Consider the following 20,239-nt stretch of genomic DNA (forward strand, 5'->3'; position numbering starts at 1 on the left):
CTACGACCACCTTCGAGTGTTGAGCTGTCTATGCTACCCGCTCATTCCTCACACCCAGATTCATAAACTTGAGCCTCGCTCAAAACCTTGTGTCTTTCTTGGTTATCCTACCCAACATCGTGGTTACAAGTGTCTTGACCTCTCGACACATAAAATAATTATTTGTAGACACGTAAAATTCGATTAAACCGTATTCCCATTAAAAACAATAATCAAACCCACACTTCAAACTTACACCTTTCTAACCGACCCAATACACCCACAATATTGGCACTTAACCACAGACCACACTCCCTCACCTAATCCCTCATCAACAATACACCTACCCGATCGGCTCCCCCACCTCCTACGGCTACTGTACCAACTCCCTTGCAAGTTTATAGTCGCCGACCACCTAACACAACTCAAAACTCAGTCCCAACACCTAATACCTCTACGTCCTAACCCACCCATACTAATCCCACACTTACTACAGCCCAAACTAACCACAACCCAAACCCAACAATTGATCTTATCCCTATTGTGGAGAACAATCCCAACCCACCCACCATGCAAACCCCACTTACTACTACCCGCATCATCCGTACCAGATCCATGGACGGAATTTCAAAGCCAAAACAAAAATTTAACCTAAATACCACCACTATCGCCCCAATTCCCCGTAACCCAACTATTGCCTTGTCTACACCTGAATGGCGCCAAGCAATGCATATGGAATATAATGCCCTTATTAAAAAAGGAACATGGGAAGTAGTCCCGTGCCAACCACAGATGAATGTAATACGAAGTATGTGGTTATTCCGGCATAAATTTCGGTCAGACGGGTCCTTGGAAAGATACAAGGTGCGGTTGGTTTTTGACGGTAGAAACCAACAACTAGGTATCGATTGTGGGGAAACGTTTAGTCCAGTCGTAAAGCCAGCCACTATTCGCACGGTAATATCGTTGGCACTTTCACAATCTTGGTCAATTCATCAACTCGATGTGACGAATGTGTTTCTACACGGAACGCTTCATGAGACAGTATACATGCATCAACCCATGGGGTTTCGTCACCGCGATTATCCGGGCCATGTATGTCGACTAAAGAAATCTTTATACGGGTTAAAATAAGCACCGAGGGCGTGGTACCAAATATTTACAAACTTCGTTGTCACACTCGGATTCACCCAAAGCCGGTGTGATAACTCACTTTTTGTGTTTCAGCAGGGATTCGAGAGAACCTATATTCTTATTTACGTTGATGACATAATTCTCACCACCTCCTCATAAGCTCTAAGACTTCACATCATGGCCAAACTTGCTTATGAATTTGCAATGAAAGACCTTGGTCCGCTTAGTTTCTTTCTGGGATTTCGGTCAAACGAGACGGTGATTCTATGTTCTTATCTCAACGTAATTATGTGAATGAAATCTTGGAAAGAGCTGGTATGTCTACATGTAAATCGGTACCCACTCCTGTTGATACAAAACCGAAGTTGAGTGATAACGACGGGTACGACTTCAAAGACCCAACTTTCTACCGAAACTTGGTCGGGGCTCTACAATACCTTACATTTACCCGCCCTGATATTTCTTACGCAGTCCAGCAGGTGTGCATTCATATGCACTCACCCAAGGTCTCTCACTGGAAGGCGTTACTTCAGATTTTGCGATACCTCCTAGGGTCCTCGGATTTCGGAATCACAGTCGGTCCAACACGGACACTTGCACTACGGGCATATACTGACGCGGACTGGGCTGGTTGCCCAGACACTCGACGATCGACATCCGACATCCGGCTATTGTGTTTACTTGGGGATAATCTTTTATCTTGGTCGTCCAAACGCCAGTCGACCGTATCTCGTTCTAGCGCAGAGGCTGAGTATCGGGGTGTAGCCAATGTCGTGGCGGAAATTTGTTGGCTGCGAAACTTACTTTTGGAACTACATCGCCCACTATTGGTAGCGACCTTAGTGTACTGTGACAATATAAGTGCGATATATTTATCGGGTAATCCAGTGCAACACCAAAGAACGAAACACATCGAGCTAGATATACACTTTGTTCGTGAGCATGTTCAACGAGGAAAGGTTCGAAACGTACATGTACTGACACGCTATCAAATTGCAGATATCTTCACGAAGGGACTCCCGAAAATTCTTTTTGATGACTTCCGAGCCGGTCTCAGCATTCGATCACCTCCCGCTTCGACTGTGGGGGTGTAATAGTATTGAATATTAATGATAATTATCTTGTTATTCATAATTCAAATATACGTAAATATATCCCTAAAATAGGGGATTCTATGTATTATATATTGACTTTAGTTAATGAGAAAAGGCAAGCTATTTTATCCATCTTTCTATGGGGACTCCAATGTAAGGGTGAAAATTAACAAAATCATAAATTATCCTCCAAATTTGGGTATATATGGAAGGGTATATATTAGGTACTATACAGTGAGTGCTCTAAATCAGAGGTGTAGTTTACTGTTCTCTAAAATTTTCTCTATTACAGAGAACCCAAGTGGTGTGGTTTTAGATGTTTTCTTTATTTTTTTCTCTATATAATGTAAAAAGTAGATGTACAGACGCTTCAATATGAATGCTCTCTAATATTTTACTAATACAAAAAATAAGGAAATACTCGCTTTTAAATTATTAAAATAAGTAAAATAATTTGGCATACTCAAATTTAGATAACCGATCAGGATATATTGAAACTGTTGGTGATGAAAGGAAGACAAATGATCGGCTAAGATTACAGAGTTTATGTTAGTGTGAGGCGCACGTGTCAATGGGGGTGATGACAATGTTCAAGAAATAATCGGCTAGGCATATAACTAGAAATAAAAGGAAAAAAAGTGTCCGTTGACATTTTATTCAAGACTTGGTCATAAGTTCACCTACCATATAGTTGAAAACTGGCGTTCTTGAATCTCCTTGAAGTAGTCACCTCCTGCTCCATTTTTTGTATCTAAAATACTAAGCAGGATAGTGATCTCTGCAACAGGAGAGGCAAAAAGTCGTCTAAATGACATCAACACATTCATGTCGACTTTTCTCTCTTGCAGAAATTCAGTCTGCAACCAATAACTTTGGTTAGAGTCAACTGTGACTTAGGTGGAGAATTGTTAAGGTAAAGTCAAAATTGTAACAAGTCAACTTAGTCAATAATATTGTAAGATCTAAACTGTCAGGTCAGGAAAGCTAAAGATGTTATGTACTGATAACACAAAGATTGTAGCTTTGGGTTTTAAGTGACAAGATATGGAAATGCAGGGACTACTTGTGCCTAATTACTTTCTATAGTTTGTTAATAGTTGTTATATGGCGAATTGGGGATTAGGATTTTGATACAACCCAATTAGATCATTGGATATGTGAATTCTTGATTTTTGTAATTCATTTTGTTATTCGTTTCGTTCTTGTAATCGTCGTTGTTAATAAAGCTTCCGTTTACGCCAATTTCATCGTTTCTTTGGTGTTTTAATAACAGTCTTGACTAATAAGTTAGGGTTATTCTATATAAACCGAGTTATATTTCTTGATTAATAGACTTTTGAGAGTTATCCAATATTGTTTGCCAGTCGTATTGTCTTTGACATCGAATTCACCACTTGATCATTCAGCAAAAGATCCACCACATAATAAACAGTTCGGAAGTTCAGTAGGTTGCGAATACACCTAATTGGTCAAAATGGTCATCGAATAAACGTTGTTCACTGAAATAAATTGAGATTATTTGGTTCGTGGTTTGTTTAACATTGTGAATGTCCCAACCCCTAGTAGATTCATGAAACGCGACTGTGAACACCCAAATATGGGGTTTTAGTTTAGTATTCCATATAATTTGTGGTATGTGTTATGGATATGGGGACGCCAATGTAAGGGTGAAAAATTAACAAAATCATATATTATCCTTATAATTTGGGTATATATGGAAGGGTATGTATTAGGGACTCTATTGTGAGTGTTCTAAATCAAAGTTGTAGTTTACTGTTCTTTAAAATTTTCTCTATTATAGACACTCTTAAGTGGTGTTGTTTTAGATGCTTTCTTTATTTTTTTTCTCTATACCATGTAAAAAGTAGATGTATAGAGGCTACAATATGAATGCTCTCTAATATTTCACTTAAACAAAAATGAGGAAATACTAGCTTTTTAAATAATTACAATATGTTAAAGTAAAATAATAACAAACATCTACTTTTTTGGAATACAGAATACTCGACTTAAGATAACCAATCAGCTGCTGAGCTGGATGAACAGAAACTGTTGGTGATGAAAAGAAAATGCTCGGCTAAGGGTTCCGAGTTTCTTTTTGAGTTATGATAGCGTGAGGCGCACGTGTTAAGAAGATGATGACAATGTTCCAAAAATAATCGGCTAGGCATATATAACATTTTATTCAAGACTTGGTCATAGATTCACCTACCATAGTTGAAAACTGGCTTTGTTGAATTTCCTTGAAATAGTCACCTCCTGCTCCATTTTTTGTATCTTAAATACTAAGTAGGATAGTGATCCCTGCAACCGGAGAGGCGAAAAGTCGTCTAAATGACATCAACACATTCATGTCGACTTTTCTCTCTTGCAGAAATTCAATCTGCAACCAATAACTTTGATGATGAACTTGTAATTGGACATGGTGGATATGGAAAGGTATACAAAGGTCGAATTTCCGGTGAAGAAGATGGTCATGTTGTAGCCATTAAACGGTTGGATTCTACGTCCGATCAAGGAGAACTTGAGTTTAGGGCAGAAATTGACATGCTTTCAACGTTGCGCCACTGTCACTTGGTGTCTCTCATTGGTTATTGTCATGAAAATGAGGAGATGATCCTTGTTTATGAATATATGCGGAATGGAACCCTTTACCATCATATACACAAAGGTAATGATCCTTTGAATTGGTTGACACGGCTCAAGATAGCCATAGGTGCCGCACGTGGTTTGGACTACCTACACACCGGTGTAGGCACCCAACATGGAGTCATTCATCTTGACGTGAAAAGTTCAAACATTCTGTTAGATGAGAACTGGGCAGCATTGATTTCTGATTTTGGGCTGTCAAAAACCGGCCCAATCAACCAGTTGATTTCTAATGTTGATGCAAGTGTTAAAGGCACTTTTGGGTATCTAGATCCAGAGTATTTCTATACTAGAAAATTAACAAGGAAAACAGATGTGTACGCATTTGGGGTTGTATTATTTGAATTACTATCCGGAAGACTTCCAGTAGACGAAAACCATGGGGAGGAGCAATGTAGTTTGGTAAGGTGGGCTCAAAAATGTGTAAAGGAAAGAAAATTAGATCAGCTGGTTGATTCTAATATCAAGGGAACAATTTATCCCAAATGCTTAAAACAGTTTGCGCAAATTGCACATCGTTGTGTGCATAGTGTTTTGAAAGAACGACCTGCCATGGCTGAGATAGTCACCTCACTACAGGCTTTATTGGAACTGCAGGAAAAATCTAACCATTCTGCTGAGTCATCCAGCAAAATAGGTTTCACTTGGAAGATGCATAAGTATTTTTTTTTCGCGACAAAACCAAACTCAGGTATACTCAAACTTTCATTAGTGCTGCATATGCAAATTTGTGTACTATAACTAGTTTAACACTCTTACAAGAAAAGAAAATCCTTATATAAAAGAAAACAACTTCATAAACTCATACAGCCTTTGCTTTAATTTTCCAACTCTTACAAATCAGTTGTTTCATCTTTTCTTTCACTGATAGAATTCATATGTTAACTTCTTTTCTCGACTCATAAGCGTGTACCCTTTTTATTCTTGATCATAGACCAATGCGGACCAAGTTCACCAATGAGTCTTGTAAACAATACATATCAACACGAGGAGGAGCCGACCAGATATGTAAAAGTGTTCACTTATGAAGAATTGATATTATTTACGAGGCAATTTGTAAATGACACATTTTTGGGTGAGGGGAGGTATGGAAAGACTTACAAAGTTTGGGTCGATAATAGTCATGACGTGCCTGTTGTAGTTAAGAAACTTCATCACTACAAAGTTGTAAGTCCTGCAATGCAGCTTGATCCGGAAATTCTTATGAATATTTAAATGTAATTTTAATGGTCACTATTAAATGCAGTTTGATCATCTGGAAAGTTTGGAAAAGTTTCATCATCCCAACCTTGTTAAGTTGATAGGATACTGCTTGGAAGGTGAACAACTTTTCCTTGTCTATGAATTCATGCATAAAGGAAACTTAAACAAACTCCTTTGTAGCGGTAAGCGATATAAATAACTCCACTCATAAATCAAACTTACCTTTCACATAAATAATGCATTTTTAACTAGACATTTGGAATTTGTGCGTTGTAGGATCTATAGCAGCGCTTCCATTGGTTACAAAGGTGAAGATCGTGGTAGGGATTGCTCGAGGGATTGTTTTCTTGCAAGAACCACAATTTAACCCAATATCACAGTCTCTTGAAGCGTGGCTGACGAGAGCTAGTGGGTCAGACCTTCACAAACATAAAATATTGCTGGATGAGGTATAACATGAGCTCTTATGATATTGGCACTCAAATAGGGACAATGATCAACTATGACTTATCGACTTCATTATCCAATAAGCCCCATATTAGATAACGTATTATATTAATTATGTGTTTTAGATAATAACAGTTAACATTTTAATTAAATGCTCTGATTTAAAACTCTTTACCGAAAATAACACATGAACAAGTAGAACAACCCAGATTTGACTCCCTACATTCCAAATAGCATATTAGTACTATGCTATGTTTAGACTACCGCTTAAACTCCTCCTGAAGATTTTAACCTATAAATGATACACAAATTTGCAGGACTTTACTGCAAAGCTTTCAGATTATGATGTTAGTTTGATAGTACAAGGTAGATATGACAGAAACTTTCCAGATATTGATGGGGCCTTAGTGCTAACGACCAGTCTCTCTGGCTATGAATTTGTATTCGCGGAGGTCCTAACCGGAGAGCATATGGATAGTTCTGGCAGACTAGAGAAAACTGAACGTTTATTCCGTCAATGTGGAAAAACGTCCTTGCGTCGCATGGCAAGGTTATGTTTTAAAATATGCAATGAAGTGGATTCAGAATCAAAGATACTAGCAATGTTGCAGGTGCATGACACATTGATAAGAAGTAGACTGAAGAGCTGGTTGAGTGATCCACATAGCTAAGACTGTTAATATTATGAGTTATGTCATATTAAGAGTCAATATACTTATCCATCAATCTTGGTAGTCGACCCACTTAGGCAGATCGGGTCAATCCATATAACTTGAAGAATACCTATTTAAATATTGTAAGGGTAACACCCCGAAAACAACAACAGTGACAACTTGTGGTTCCAAGAAGTTATTGGGCGCTATCATTAGCGGGTCCCGAATATTAGAAAGAAGTCTCATGGATAATGACATCTTGTGGCCCCAAATAAGGGCCCATTATGGGATGTCACCATAGATACGATAGTACATGTAATGAACAAAGCGATGCAATTGTATATATATCGTGTAAACATGTAATAGATTGATTCAATGAGTAACAAGAAAAGACCTTAATTGTGTGTGTTTTATTCTCTCTCATTCAGGTTGTGTTTGTTTTTGCTTCAAACATCTGCAAGAGGCTTATGTTTGTCGGCGCACAGATATAAGCCTCTGAAGACAGTTTGTTTTAAAAAAAAGATCAGAAAACTGATTTTATGGTCTTAAAAAATAAGCTAATATCTATCGTCTTCAGACTTCTTCAAACTTATTCACACTTCTTAACATCCTACCAACACTCAATTTCCAACAACACCCCTACCCGCCACCACCATCTACCGTCCGCCGCCACCACCACCCACTACCCACCATCCACACCGTCCACTACCACCACCCACCACTATTGTCCGCCACCACCACTCACCGTCCGCCGCCACCACCCCCGTCGGCCACAACCACCGCCCACTACCACCACCGTCCGCCGCCACCACCATATGGTTTCTTTAAAGATTCTAAAATATAATTTTATTATAATTAACTATTTAAACATTTATTAATATAGTATATCGCAACTCATATTTAATTAAACTAATTATTCATAAATTCGAATAAATGATAAACAAACGATTCTTTTAATTAAATGATGATTAATAATATTGTTTTCGTAATAACAAATAATCCGTAGAGATTAATCGTTCAATCATTAAATTTTCAAATCGCAAAACATAATTTAGTTCACATCGAAATCTCAAATCCATTATACGTGTTATCTCGTTTATTAATAACTCATAATATTAAATTATTTAATTAGGAATCCTTATCAATGAATCCCGAATTTTTAATATTCTATCATTATCATTAGCGTTGTCTTTGCTCATCTAATAAGGTGAGTATCTCACTCCCCTCTTTTACTCATTTTAAATTGTTTTGGGGATATATGCGTTACTAGATATTTGATTATTATATATTATCCATATTAGCAATTGTTATCCTTTGGTATATATCAGTTTGTGCCTAACTTGCTATTTGCTTACTTGCTTTATTTGAACGCATTCGGAGAGGTCCAACATGATAGTTGTCACACCCCTACCAAAGGCAGCGTAACATGCCGGGGTGCAACGGATTGCTCAAGAACACTATGACACTATTAAAGTGACAATATTTACTCAACTCGTTTATTTCATTCAATAATCACAAATACAACTTGTTCAAGATAAAATACAAACAATTTCATCAACACAAAATTCAATAAAGTATCCTAAAGGTATAATCTAAGTGATGAATCTTCAATCTTCACAAGCAATCTAAAAGTAAACTTGTAGCATTCATAAAAATAGATTTGATCAACACGAATGTTGGTGAGAAATACACTAGTTTTTGATATATGTATATAACGAGGCAAAAATCACAATTCATATGTTTAAATAGAATAATGCAACAACCATTGTAAATGTAAAGTAAATAATCATGGATCCTTTCTAATTGGTAGACCAACATACTCAGATAATGAGGCCCTATTCTACTAGCACAAGGCTAAAGTAGTTAGGGTGCGTATGATCATACTTATTGAGGCTTACCAACAACATAAAAATAAACACTCGTGCACATAATCAATTTGAGGAATAAACAAAGATCGAACAAATATTCGTATAAACACATAATGTTGAATTGTGGATTTAATAATGAGGATATAAAAATAAGTAAGTTTGAATATGGTACGCATGCCACCCCCAAAAGTATAAAAGCGTAAAAAGAGAGAGTGTGATTACTCACTTGGGATATGAGACTTTTGTGACAAATTTGTTCAAGAGAAGGCTTCGGGAAAACGAGCTCAAAAGTTAACGTATGAGTCCTAGGTTAAAAATATCCTTAACTTGGTAGGACGTATTGAGAAAACTTAAAGTAAAGTAAAAGGCAAGTAAAAATATATAAACAAAGTTTTGGGGTTTAAAGTGTAAAACTTAAGTAATTAAAGTGACGGTTTTGAAAAGAAGTTATCCCGAAATCGAGTCTTGGTGTTTTTATCCATAAGTTTTACTTAACATTTGTTAAGTATGTGGGGAATGGTTTAATACAATAGAGCACGACCCCTTGTTAGATAAATCCCAAAACGGGATTTTTAACGAGTGTTCGGTTTAGTCGGTCCGGATCTTGATAAATTTTCAAGTCCGAACCCAACATTACAAAGTGATAAATATCATGAGATATAGTATTTAAAACAGAAACTTAACTAATGTTAGAAGTTCTATTAAGGAGAAACTCCAAACACCAATGTTAAGCGAGTTTTTGGTTTTATCGGTCCAAGCTTGTTATAAGATCAAGTTAGATCTGACATATCAAGTACTTTAAGAAAACATTTATAATTAGTTTGTAAAAGATCTTAAAAAGAAAATGTGAGATTCGGTGGCCCGAAACACAACAAGTGTATTTTAAGCGAGTGAACTCAGTTTAGTTCAGTTTGTTTGGTTTGGTTGGTTCAAGACTTGGTATGTGACCAAGTTTGGGTCCAACATATCCATATTATAATAAAAAATACAAAAATATAAATAAAAGAACTTAAACACTTAAATCTAACATACAACTTGTTTTAAAACAATTAAATAAAGAGTTAAATGAGAGTTCGATTTCGGTTCGGTCCTTGACTCGGTATGAGACCGAGGTTGGTTACCACATACCCAATACCATTGAACTATTAATAAACTTAGAAATGATAATACTCAAGTCTTACATGCAACATTATAATAATAAAGTATTAAAATAAAAGTTCGGTTTTGGTTCGGTCCTTGACTCGGAATGAAATCGAGGATGGTTACCACATACCCAAATACCATTGAACTATTAAAATGAACTAAAATAATTAGAAACTAAACATTATTAATAAGCTTAAACAAATTAAAGTGTTAACAAGGACTATAATATCCCTCCGTCCAGCCTTGCCTTATAATAGATATACACGTAATCCGACCATGGCCGGAGAAGGGAAAGCCAAGGAAACAAGGGGAATATATTTTAAACAAACTATAATAACAAGCTTTAAACCAAGAATTAGTTAGAATCAAATATTAGCTTTAGTTTGACCTTAAGAAGTCAAACTATAAAGAGTTTGAAAGATGATCTTAGAACTTAGATGTCGAGTGTTTGATGTGAAAGAGCAACTTTAAATGGGTGTATTGGCCTTGCTTTTATAGAGGAAAAAGTGAGGATTATCCATAATGTCACTATCAATGGATTTGCATGCATTTTGATTGGTTTAGAGGGTCAAACAAGGTACAATACAACCAAAAACGAGCCGGTGCATCTGCAGGTGGGTGGCCGCCACCCGTAACCGACATGCCCTTCATGTCCACGCGGCATGGCGCCTATGGGGAGGGGGGTTGGTCTCTAGCTCTGGTTCCTTGGTGAGTTTAGTCTCTAAAGTTCGTTTTAAGTCGTTTTTAGTCATAAAATAGTGTTTTAAATTACCGTAAAAGGTGTTTTCTTGATCCGACAATTGTATAACATTAATGAAACATAAAACCCCATATTTTATTAATAATGAAGGATCCGAAATACAAAATGGGTCGGGTTTACAATACAAATACGAATACGAAATAAATAAAAAATGACGAATGTCACAGTCTTCCCTACCTTAGGAAATTTCTTCCCAAAATTAAAATAAACTTAAGAAAAAGAGACAATTACTAACGGGTGTTGTTTTTAGTAAAGAAATAGTAAGAAGAAAAATTTGAAGTAAGAAGAATAACGTCAAATCCTTACATGACTCGAAAAACGCCACAAATAAGAAACATAATAAATGCACTGATATATAGGATGTACCAACGGCGTATCCACCATGCCTTTATCATCTTGCATTTATACCGTTTTTTTCTATCATTCTCGGGTTAGAGTTATCTCACACAACCGCACTTACTATGGCTTCCATATGAGGATTTCGATAATTAAGTGTGCACCCATAATTATTCAGGTCGCCGTATGGTCCACATAGTTCGTTCCATTGTGTGGTTTTGAAAGACATATTTATTTTGAAATCTTAAATAATAGAAATGTAAAAAAAATATGTTGAGTTTTTACCAATTTTGACAACCAATACTAACAATTAAAACTCTTTTTGGTTGGCTTTTAAATAAGTAGAAAAAATGAGGTAAATAACTAAAACAACTAAAAATTTAATGAGTCACATTATATGACCCGAGTTAAAACAACACTTCTCTTAAAAAATATAGTTGGTCGAAGAGAGGAAGTCCGAGGATAAGCAAAAGTCGAAAGTTATAAGAATAAAATCGTTAAGTGAAACATGTTAATGAGAACTCCAATAAGTGGAAACTTGAGGTTGAGATAAACAATGATAAAATTAACAATAACATTGTACTATGAGTTTCAAAAGTGAACCAAACATGAGGTTATAAGCATTTGAGGATATGATTGCGTGAAATACGATTAATTATCATAAGGATGGAGTGGGTTTTATGGAGTAGCGTAACCACATATCAAACATGAAATATCAATTGTTTAACTAAAAAAACATCGAAGAAATGTGATAAATTGTGCATAGGCTTCTATTGTGAAACATTTCATGCAATCATGATTATAGAAACGGCTTCCAATAGTGCCACAATCTGTGGACAGCCATGCGTAGGACGGTAATTGTGTAAATAAGATCATGCAACGAAATGCATAAAATATCGTTTAAAATGAACAATATTAGCGTGATAGAAATATTGATTAAAATAAAACGAAATTGTAGTGAAACTAAAATTTGAAGTAGTGCATACTAAACACACAAACTGTTGTCGAATAATCTGGATCCGGTCATGAATAATCGAAACAAAAAAATGGAATATCGAGTACATAGAGTTGTTATGGAAATATCTCGTTAAAATGTAAAGAACATCATAAGAAATGAGACTTGGGATAATGGTGAAGTATATAAATCGCATATCGTAAATCATCGAAAAATAAAATTTAAAACAAAGCTTCGAGTAAAGTGGTTATATCCATCCAACAAACGAAATATAATAATTGTTCATCGTGGTAACGCGCAATTAGAGAAATTCATAAAATGTAATCAAGTAAATCTTGATGGTTAAATTCTTAAACGAAAAGTATTGAGTATATAAAACCTTATGATAATATCGCTTCAATTTAAAATAAATCGTAAAAGAAATAAAACATGTGAAAATGTGAGGTAATGAAATGCATAAATTGTTATTGAATAATCCAGGATAAACAAATTTCATACCGATATATAGAGTATATAAGGTTGTTTTGGGAGCATCCAAAAAAATGATTCGTAAGACGAAAAGGAACATTGAGGCAACGCGAAATAGTGAAATTTGTAAACTGTTATCGAATGAATCTTGAAACAACATTCGAGTTGAAACTTTGTGTGTATAAGTCATTATGGTATTACTACTTTAATAAAAAAAAAGGAATCATAAGTGTAATAAGTATTGCGGCAAGACGATATCGCGAAACACATAAAATAGTTGTTGAAAATTTTTGAAAACAAGACCTATTATTAAATTTTGAGTGTGTACAGTTGCTATGAAAATATCATTTTTAAACAAAAATGATTTAAAAAGGAAGGAGCATTATGAATAAGTGTAAATCATTATCATGAAAACAAAGGTTTATAAACGAAAATTTGAGTACGAGGAGTCATTTTAAATGCATTACTTATGTGTGTGTGTGTGTATATAATAATATTTCAATACGGGAAATGAGGCTTGCGTGTGTATGTAGAGGTTTAGGCTTTAATGGTTGATGGTTTGGGTACCTTTTGAGGAATGAGTGGGTTCTCGAGTGTCTTGTATAACTAGGTTTACTTGTGTTTGGTAATTGTGGGGTTTGTTTGAGCTTGATGGGTTGGGTTAGTTGATATTCACTAGCTTGGGCTTGGATACGGTTCGTATATGCATTTTGCGAAGATGGTTCGGATGACTATTGTGGTACTAAAACTAGAAGGTTGGGTGGTAATGGTATGACAACATGGTTTATAGCTCGACATAGCATGGGTCAAAGGTTTGAATCATAGTTGGGTAAACTTCGGTTGGTGTGGGTCCAAGGAATGAGTTTATGTGATGCTTGTCGGCATTTCATAGTAGTAGGATAGTGAAATGGGTAGGTGTTATTTAGGGTAAAAGTGTCGGTATTGGAGCCCTTTGTTGGGTTGATTTTGTACATCTTGGTTTTGCATAGAGTTTGAGTTGGTGATTGCATAACTTGGGTTAGTTAGGTTTCGTTTCTTTTCGAGATTGGGGCAAAATCAATAGCGTGTGACGATATGGTAGTGGAAGGAGGGAGTTGTAGCGATGATAATAGTGGTAACGACGGGTTGATTGTGGTGATAGTTCGAACGAGGATGTTCGGTGACTTGCGGTTGCGCTTTTAAAGGAACTTGACCAACATTACGTTTGAAATGGAATGTATCATAATTTATAAACCACTAAATTTAAATTGAAAAGGTTAAAACAATTATGAAATTTTGTGGACCAAATTAGAAATTGAAATTATTATGCGAAACTGAAAACTCTTTGTGAATCACCATAGATTGTTTGCATTTCAAAAACAACGTGAATATTTCGATATAGATGTTATAGACAAAGGAATATATATATATATATATATATATATATGAGGTATCGATAAAATTTTAAAACATAGGTTTTTATAGGAAGATTGAGAAACACGTTAGTGAATCACTACAATTTCCTTGCTTCAACAATTCCCACTAAAATAAGTATTGCCATGAAAACTTCGGGTCATGCTTGCCTTGCCTTTAATAATTTTATAAGAGAAAATTTTGAATTTAATGAATCCTTTTAATATAAATAGTCCATGAATTGGATAAAATTAAGTGGGAGAAATTTATCATAAAATTAAAAACTAGAAAAGAATGAACAAAACTGTATATTGAATATTATCATAAAGAATAAAACAAAATTGTTATGAGAATTCAACAAAAATCTTTGTGGGAATAAAATTTACCATGAGGGTTCAAAATAAGTATATTGTATATTACAGTTTTTTATGAGGTATCCAGATATATAATGAAAATCGTTATGAGAAAAAAATTACGTAACAAGAATTTTACCATAAGGGTTATATAATATTTTGTGTATTAAAAACGATTTTGAGAATTTAAATTTTTTTTTGTGAAACGAGGAATCAAGATTATTAAGATTGTCATCAAACTAGAACTTTTATGAAAATGTTGTATGAGAAAAATTAAAGAATTATAAATTATACAATGTGAATTACGTGAGAAATCTAAGTAAAATTTTCATGAGAAAATTTAAAATGATTGAAATTTTATGATGATTTTTTTTTGTCATGAGAATTCAAATTGTACAAAATAAAATTTAATATATCCAAATAAACGAAATTATGTAATGAAAATTGTTGTAAGAAATCAAGATGGGAAATTGTTACGCGATCGACACTTTAAGCGTTTAACGTAATCGGCTAAACGGTTACACTTTTTATCGTGTTTATTGTTATTAAAATGTCTAGTCGGGTGGCAAACCATGGGACACCATGGACACGCCAACTTTTCATTCGCACAATTCATTTATTTACGATATTTTGTTGGAGCATTATCATCCGTGGTGATACACGTTAGGCTTCAACTACTCATGTTTATGTTCATTAATTCGTTATTTAGTTTGATCGGTTAAAACGCCATGTAACGCTCATGGGCCGACAAACTCAATTATATTGTTGATATGTTATTTATCGGGGCCAATAAAATTCCATGGACAAGCTCATGGAAAACCCAACTCACACATTTGTTTTGTTTTGGTATGCCATAGAAAGCTCATGGGAAACCCAACACATCAAAGAAATTTCGTTATTTGTTTATTCATTTGTTTACTCGTTTATATTTGAAACAACAATTTATGGTTTGGTTTATTTATTCAATTGTATGTGAATCAAGATTTACTGGTTCGATCTATTCTCATACTCAAAAAAAATTTTCCATCCTCATGATTGGACACAAATCACTCATTCATCAAGACTCGGCTATTATCGAGGCAACTTAAACAATTTTCACCTTATCGAATTGGTTTTTCTCATAATAATCTTATCACGTCATCATATTAGCAAACTATCGAATAATTGAAAGATTTTTTATAGTACATTCTATTAATCAAATTTTTTTCTTATACTCATATTAGCACATTAACAAACCATCAAACATATTTCAGATAATCCATCATATTCACAAACTATTAAACATGCTTTCAATGTTTAACCTCAAATTTGAAATTTGTTAAACATCTCAATCTCTTGTGCTTTGATAAAAGCTCATCACATTGATCAATTCATTTTAATTCTAACTTATCCTTAAGTTATGAATAAAAATCAGCATAACATATTTATGTTTCGGTTTACGCAATAACTCATATGAAATCTACACAACCATTCAATCTTCTCATTAAATATCATTTTTATTAATCATAGAACGTTGTCTCAACACCAAACAACATCAATCATTTATTTTCAATGACCACCTTATAGCCACATATATAGTCAAGGGGATAGCTCATGCGACCTCAAAAACATAAGCTCAATTTCAAAAACAAAAATACAATCAATTCAATCTCGTTCATTAACTCCGTTGCCAATAATTTCAATTCATTTACCCCTACTTGTTCTCTTAACAGCAACAACAACAATAATAAAGCGCAAGTCAAATCATTAAAATTATGCTATTAATCAAATCAACAATCAATCTTAACAAAATCATAATGTCTCAAACAAGAAAACTTTACATCAATATTAACTCATTATCGTTTTTGCATCCAATGTAATCGCTTCGATCATCCTTATTAACACTTGCCCTACACCGCTTAGTGCACAAGCCATCTCGCAATGGTCTTTGTTGCTACTCGTACAACCCATGCTTTGTCGTTTGCTCAACCCTACACACTCGCTATACGTACTTGCTTCAATGGTGGAAACCCTGATCACCTTCGCAAAGTGTGCCTCCAACTACTTATGATCTTACACTTATAATTTATTCGTTTATTCTCGTCTATCAAAATTCATCCCAATATCAACTATAAGGAATCCTTTCCTTTTTTATTTTCAAGATTTATATGATTCTATCAAAAGATGTTTTGAAATTTTAATATTAAAACAACTCAAGAGTTCAAATCATTTTTAGCAATCTTTTATACAACTATGATTTAGTAGTTTATAATCAAAATGTATTAAAACCTTTCTCACCATGTTATGCCTTCCAAATGTTTTGTAACCCACACAATGGGACGAGTTATGTTGACCATCCAACGATCTAAGTAATTATGGATGCATACGTAATTACCAAAATCCTCGCATGGAAATCATAGTGCATACTATCGTGTGTCATAATCAAGAACCGAAGGTAGTTTGTAGTAATGGTACAAATGTTGAGATGATAAGGACATGGTTGATACGCCGCCGGTACATCCTATATATAAGTGTCCTTCTCGGATTGCCATTTGTAGCGTTGTTTCTACTACATGAAGTTCCGTGTGATGATAAATTTTAAATTTTAAAGTTTTTCTTTCTTTCCTCAAGTTTAATAATTCAGCATTATTTTAGTATTCTCTAATTTCGGGACAAAATTCCCAAAAGTAGGGGATATTGTAACAACTCGGGTTTTCGTATAATATATTAAATACCGATACCCGACCCGTTTTTATTTTCGGATAATCTTTATATCGCATCTATCGAGTTATTATCTTATTTTTATTTGTTTCTAATATTTAGTAATATATATAAATAAACTTTCATTTATATACAATTTATACCCTCAACTTTACTTTAATCCCTTTATGTATCCACTTCTATAGTATAAGGACTAAAGTGCAAAATCTGATATATATTATTATATTATTATACCATATCCTTAAAACCAAACCCGAAGACCCGTATTTGGATCCAATCTGCGTGACCCGTATATTTTTCTTGCACTATAATTGTCGGAGTATAATCAAAAGAGATCTTGTAAATCATTTACATTGCTTAAAACGTCTCCCACCATCACTGTAATTAGGAAAACAGATGAGTTGGATTCGACTTAACATAATAATGAAAACCGAAATTTAACAAATTGGGGATATACAATTATATATTTTAATATCACAATTAAGCGAGCATGCGCCTTCATCTGGACGTCTCCAACAATAACACTAACTCAATTTCATTAAACTTAGTCGTTCAGCATGCTAACAGGTTCAGAGTCACGAAGCCTTGGCCGATCACCATGAGTACGTTGTCTTTACAGGTAACTGTTTTGTGTAATTTGGTCGTTAATCACCCTATTCCATTAACCCTATGGTTAATTAATCAAACAACAAACAAAGTCATCAATTCAGAAGTCAAGGGTTTATAGTTTAGTTTATTTCAGTCTCTGTTCATAAAGTTTTATTTTTGTACGTATTACCAACTGATACACCCAGCCCAGTTTGCTGGGTGTGTGTACGTTAACCCTTTGAGCTGGACACCTGTCGCGGGTTCGAGTCCTAGCCGAGCCCAGTTTTTTAATTTTTTTTTTCAATGGTTTTTGATGGTTATAAAAAATTATAATTAAATAAACATTATTTTACTAAACCGAAACTAGTAGGTTAACGTTTCATGTAAATTAATTTCGCGTCCAAGTTTATATATATATATATATATATGTGTGTGTGTGTGTGTATTATATGTATATGTTAATAATAAGTATATGTTAATAATAAAACGAACTGTATTTTATTAAAACCCGAACAACATTATTGACGTTTCTCGTCGTTAATCATTTTTACAAATTTCTTATGTGTGTGTGTGTATATATATATATATGTATTAATCTTTCCAAATAAAAATATAATAAAACGTATTAAACGTGTTAAACTAATTAACTATATTTTTACCACAGGGTTTCGATAAAGAGTCTAAATTATAAATTTTATTATAATTAACTATTCAAACGTTTATTATTATAGTATATCGCAACTCATTTATTTAAAGTAATTATTCATAAATTCGATTATATGATAAAAAACGATTCTTTTAATTAAATGATGACTAACAATATTATTTTCGTAATAACAAATAATCCGTATTGATCAGTCGTTTAATCAATAAACATTCTAATCGTTAAACATAATTTAATTCACATCAAAATCTCAAATCCATTATACGTGTTATCTCATTTATTAATAACTCATAATATTAAATTATTTAATTAGGAATCCTTGTCGGTGAATCCAGAAGGTTAATATTCTATCATCATCATTTGCGTTGTCTTTGCTCATCTAATCAGGTGAGTATCTCACGCCCCTCTTTTACTCATTTTAATTTGTTTTGGGGACATATGCGTTACTAGATATTTTATTATTATTATATATTATCCACATTAGCAACTGGTATCCTTGTATGCATATCAGTTTATGTCTAACTTGCTATTTGCTTATTTGCTCTATTTGAACGCATTCGAAGATGTCCAACATATTTTAGTATGATCATACGATCATCGTAGTGGCCGGCGTCCAATCGCATGACAATGGTTTTACCGACAACTCATTTTTGGTAACCAATGCCCCATTCTCTTGGCAATGTTTAGCCCTATCTTTATTATTTGGTTGAATTGTTTATGTGCTATGACTCAATTGTTTATCTCACATGAATAATTTGCATTTTTCTTTATTTATTATATTTCACTTAACTTCTGTTTTACTCACTCAACCTCGTGTTGAAATTTTTTTTTGTATTTTCAACATATATGTAGGTCATCGTGTGATTTGAATTATTAGGATTACTGAAGAACTTAGGAATTGCTATGCTAGAGAAGGATTATCAAGATTGAAATTTAATTTGGATTATTTATTTCCTTGTTTTCTTTGTTTATGAATGATGTACTTGTATTATATGGATTTTGTTTTGAATATTTTAGTTAATTAAATAGATATTGTCATTTTAATTATTGCATGATATTACCTTGAGAGCTGTGAGCAATCAACTCGCACCCCGGCATTACCGCCTTAGGTTGGGTGTGACATTAAAGGTCAAGGATATGATGGTGCAAGCAACATGTATGGTGGGTTTAATGGTTTGAAAGTTTTAATTTTGAAAAAACAAATCTTCAGCATATTATATTCATTGTTTTGCTCACCAACTTGAACTTGTTGTTATGGGCCTCGCAACCAAACATCACGAGATTTCTAAATTTTATAAAGAAGTATCAAATTTAGTAAATTTTGTTGGCGCATTTTGTATACGAATAGATTTAATAAAAGAAAGTCAAAGAGAAAGATTGTGATTGAATCCGGAAGTTGAAACCAAAAGTGGAAAGAATCAAGAACTATCACTTGCAAGAGTCGGGGATACACTTTGAAGTTCTCATGAAAAAAAAATTTCTATTTGCTTTCTTTATATCCTAATATTATTGACGTGCTTGAATATATAGAAAATTTAGGAGAGTTTTCATATCACAGAAGTGAAGCACATGGACTTCAGTTATATATGAAAACTTTTAGTTTTGTATTTTATTTACGTTTGATATAGTACATCTTGGGTGTTGCTAACATATTGTGTCAAGCACTTCAAAGAAAAGATCAAGATTTGTTGAATGCAGTTAAGCCAGTTAGCTTAACTGATGAAGGCCTCAAAAGTTATCAACTTGAAGGTTTTGACTCGCTTTTAGAAGATGCAACACTCTTTTATGACAAATATGATATTCAAGTGGTTGGTAAGAAAGCCGAGTATGTTGACCCAAAATGTTGAAGAAAG

The 20,239-nt window shown here is 34.0% G+C and overlaps 1 pseudogene; it reads left to right on the forward strand.

Moving 5' to 3' along the window:
* Positions 1–4,423: 4,423 nt before the first annotated feature.
* On the forward strand, positions 4,424–7,323 carry LOC143589205 (receptor-like protein kinase FERONIA pseudogene; annotated as a pseudogene).
* The last annotated feature ends 12,916 nt before the right edge of the window (positions 7,324–20,239 follow it).

Source organism: Bidens hawaiensis, unplaced genomic scaffold, assembly GCF_021521415.1.
Source record: "Bidens hawaiensis isolate Kalapana, Puna unplaced genomic scaffold, B.hawaiensis_p1.1 tig00037272_1, whole genome shotgun sequence".
Taxonomy (NCBI): Eukaryota; Viridiplantae; Streptophyta; class Magnoliopsida; order Asterales; family Asteraceae; genus Bidens; species Bidens hawaiensis.